Source organism: Herpailurus yagouaroundi, unplaced genomic scaffold, assembly GCF_014898765.1.
Source record: "Herpailurus yagouaroundi ecotype Mexico unplaced genomic scaffold, PumYag 140, whole genome shotgun sequence".
Taxonomy (NCBI): domain Eukaryota; kingdom Metazoa; phylum Chordata; class Mammalia; order Carnivora; family Felidae; genus Herpailurus; species Herpailurus yagouaroundi.
This window is the reverse complement of record NW_024412395.1, coordinates 52,729,091-52,733,292: the sequence shown is the minus strand read 5'-3', so window position 1 is coordinate 52,733,292 and position 4,202 is coordinate 52,729,091. Positions and strand designations below refer to the sequence as shown.

General features: G+C 39.4%; 1 long non-coding RNA gene across 3 annotated transcripts in view; it reads right to left on the bottom strand.

Annotated features, from left to right (window-relative positions):
- Positions 1–1,257: 1,257 nt before the first annotated feature.
- Positions 1,258–4,202, bottom strand: part of LOC121030691 (uncharacterized) — a 26,669-nt gene continuing 23,724 nt past the window's right edge. For all 3 annotated transcript variants that reach the window (XR_005790358.1, XR_005790359.1, XR_005790357.1), the window contains exon 6: positions 1,258–1,268. This is a non-coding gene — a long non-coding RNA (uncharacterized LOC121030691). The remainder of the gene's footprint in view (positions 1,269–4,202) is intronic.

Here is a 4,202-nt window from a genome sequence, read left to right as displayed (position 1 = left end):
AAAATATGCTATGGAGGTGATGACTTTTGAGCCAGAGTCACCTTGAACCAAAGTTGAGAAATCCCATATTGCCTAGGAATGAGCCTGCCTTAGTATCCCTGCCCTACTCAGCCACTGGATGGGAATTGCTATGAACATCACAGTCTCTGTGTAACTGCTATGATGGACAAAATGGTGATTGTCCTTATCGGATTTATATGATAAGGGACTTGTATCCAAAACATACAAAGCACATAATTCAATAAAAAGATAAATAAACCCAATTAAAAATGAGCAAAGGATCTGAACAGAAATTTCTCCAGTGAAAATATACAAATAGCCGATAAGTATGAAATGATGTTCAGCATCATAAGTCATTGGGAAAATGCAAATAAAAGCCACAGTGAGATATACTTCACACCCACTAGGATGGCTATGATTAAAAAAATGTACAATAGGGTTGCCTGGGTGGCTCAGTCGGTTAAGCATCTGACTCTTGGTTTTGGCTCAGGTCATAATCTCATGGTTTGTGAGTTGGAGCCCCGTACCAGGCTCTGTACTGACAGTGCAGAGCCTGCTTGGGATTCTCTCTCTCTCCCTCTCTCTGCCCCTCCCCCACTGGCACAGTCTCTCAAAATAAATACATAAACTAAAAAAAAAAAACAAACAACAAAAAAACAAAAAAAACCCCACAAAAAACAAGAGCTGGCTGTGATGTAGAGAATTTGGAACCTTCACACATTGTGGGTGGGAATGTAAAATGGTGGAGCTGCTTTGGAAAACAGTTTGACAGTTCTTAAGTTAAACATAGACTCAGTGATTCTACTCCCAGGTATATATCAAAGAGAACTGAAAGCCTATTTCCACACAAAAACTTACACACAAATGTTCATAGCAGCATTGTTCATATTAACCAAAGAGTGTTCATCAACTGATGAATGGATAAACAAAATGTAGTCTATCCATACAATGGAATATATTTGGTCATAAAAGGAAATAAATAACAGAATATGATTCAGCCTTAAAAAGGAAGGAGATTCTGTCATATGCTACAATATGATGAACCTGGAAGACATTTTGCCAAGTGCAATAAGCCAGTTACAAAAAGACAAGTAAGGAGTGCGTGGGTGGCTCAGTCAGTGAAACGTCCAACTTCGGCTCAAGTCATGATCTCAAGGTTCGCGGGTTTGAGCCCTGTGTTGGGCTCTATGTTGACAGCTCAAAGCCTGGAGCCTGCTTCAGATTCTGTGTTTCACTCTCTGCCTCTCCCTCATGCGCTCTCTCTCTCTCTCTCTGCCTCTCCCTCACTCTCTCTCTCTCAAAAATAAATAAACATTATAAAGTTAAAAAATAAAAAAATAAAAATAAAGACAAATAGTATATGATTCCACTTGTATGAGGATCACCTAGAGTAGTCAAACTCATAGAGACAGAAAGTAGAATGGTGGCCGCCAGGTGCCACGGTGGGGAGGGGGTAGGGAGCTGCTGTTTTATGGGTATAGACTTCCAGGTTTACAAGATGAAAAGAGTTCTGGAGACGGGTTGCACAACAATGTGAATGTACTTTACATTACTGAACTGAACTTGCAATGGTTAAAATGGTACATTTTATGTTATGTGTATTTTACCACAATTTCAAAAAGGGCAAAACGAAACAGAAAAATAAGAAGGCATGAAGCACTGATACATACTGTATCATGGATGAACCCTGAAGCCACTGTGGCAAGCAAAAGAAGCCAGACATAAATGGCCGCATGTTGAATGATCTCATTTACATGAAATGCTGAAGCTGGGCAAACCCATGGAGACAACAAGCAGGTTCGTGGTTGCCATAGCTGGAGGGAGTAGGGGCCGTGAAGCAACTGCTCACGGCACAGACCTTCCTTCTGGAGTGATTAAAATGCTTTGAAATTAGATAATGGGGATGGTTGCGTGACTTTGTGTCTGCAGTAAAAACTATTGAATTACATACTTTAAAAGGTGAGTTTTATGGTATGTGCATTATATCTCAATAAAGATGCTACTTTTCTTAATGCCGCGGTGGATTTCAGAGCACACCAGCACGGGAACATCAGTCAATTACACTCCCCTGCAGTTGCAGATCTAGGAGGTGCCTTTTCATGGCTGCCACACATGAAGCTCTATTACAAGTATATTTTTGGTGTTGATCATAATAGTTACCTAAAATGCATTAAGTGCAGATCTGAGCAGAGTGATGGGCTAAATTATTTCCCCAAATGATTTCCTTTTCCAGGATTCAGTAAATGCAGGGTCCTGATGTTCTCACTGAGGGTACAAGAGTTTTGATGCTGCTATTTCACTGCTGCAACGCTTCTGCTTCTGAGAGAGCGGAGGATATGTCAGGAGAAAATACGAAATGGTTTCAGATCTACTTTGTGACCCTAACAAACATAAAAGTAGTGGGAAACAACTTGGTATTTCCAACTGCTGACCAGAGCCACACTTATGCAAACTGTCATTGGAGTCATTGCTGCTATCATCCTCATTTTGGGCAAATCAAATGGAAAGAAGGAAGGATGGGATGAGCCCTGCCGAAATAAGATGGCAACCCTTGTGACTCAGGGTACACGGTAATTTTTTAATGTTCCAGATTTATAGCTTAAGTGGAAGATAAGCCAACATCCAATCTAAAAAAAAAAAAAAAAAAAAAAAAAATCCCAGAGAGGTGGAAGGAGCAAAAGGAGGGAATAGTACCAGAAGCCAGACATTTCTAAAATTACCTTACTTAGAGATGTGATTTTGGAATCATGTGAATGTTTTGCATGATTAAAATAAAATGGAGTAACTGAAAATTAAAACATGAAGTTAGTAAACCTAATTGTGTATTGAGTAGGCAGCTTTATTGTACAGAGAAGAACTATTTCAAAGTGTTTTTTCTTTTCTTTTTGTGTTTTGAGAGAGAGAGGGCAGAGAGACAGACAGAGAGAGAGAGAGAGAGAGAGAGAGAATCCCAGGAGGGGCAGAAGAAGAGAGAGAGAAAGAGGGAGGGAGGGAGGGAGAGAGAGAGAGAGACAGACAGACAGAATCCAGGCTCACCAGATGCGAGGCTCAACCTCACCCTAAGTGGGGCATGAGTTCACCCAAAACGGGGCTCAAATCATGAACCATGAGATCATGACCTGAGCCGGAGTCAGATGCTTAATGACCAAGCCACCCAGGCATCCTCAAGATATTCTAAAACATAATTTGACTGGGATGTACTCTAAGACAAAAAGAACTGCAAAAATAAACAAACTTAAATTTTTTCCAGTAGTCATATTGTTAGTAATATTGGCATAGTTTATTCTAAACTATTATGTATGTAATAGGATAAAGCAAATAAGTAATCATGTTAATTCAAGAGGAGCCAAGATTGTCAACATTAAAAAAAATGACAAATATAAAATCAGAGAATTTAAATAAAAACCATGTAATCCTAAATTTGAATTAGAAATATAAATGCATGATTCATTTTCTATTAAAAAAATATTTCCTGGTTTCTATCTACTAGAAAAGCCTAAGATAATGATGAACCCAGGCTCACTGGTCTCTCCTAGCACCCAGACTATAGTTTCTTCCTTCCTTCCTTCCTTCCTTCCTTCCTTCCTTCCTTCCTTCCTTTCTTTTTTTAATGTTCATTTATTTATTATGAGAGAGAGTATGGGTTGGGGAGGGGCAGAGAGGAGACAGAGAATCCCAAGCAGGTTCCGCACTGACAGCGTGAAGCCCAAGGCAGGGCTCAAACTCATAAACCGGGAGATCACGACCTAAGCCGAAATTCAGAGTAGGATGCTTAACCAACTGAGCCATCCAGGCGACCTCAGACTGTAGTTTCTAAATACAACTTTCCACCAAAAGGAATCGGCCTTTTGGGTAAATGGCTAATTAACTGGGGCAGGAAATGATTATGATGAGCTTGGAATATTTTGTCATATTAGAAAGCAAGGAAGCTATGAAGAACTATGGGGTAATGACAAAAGGATTCAGAAACCAATTTGAAGAGGTTCCCATGAGCCAAAAATGGGACAATTTAAGCATCAAGATGAATAAATAATAACTGCAATGGAATGAAACATTAAAATCTGTGAATTTATAATGATGCTAAACAAACAAAAAAATTGATCGTCTTTGGTGAATGCTAGGAAACAAGCATTTATTCTGCCTTTCCTGTAAAAACTACACCTCAGGCCAATAAAACTGTTGACAAGAGGAAGTTTTCTTTT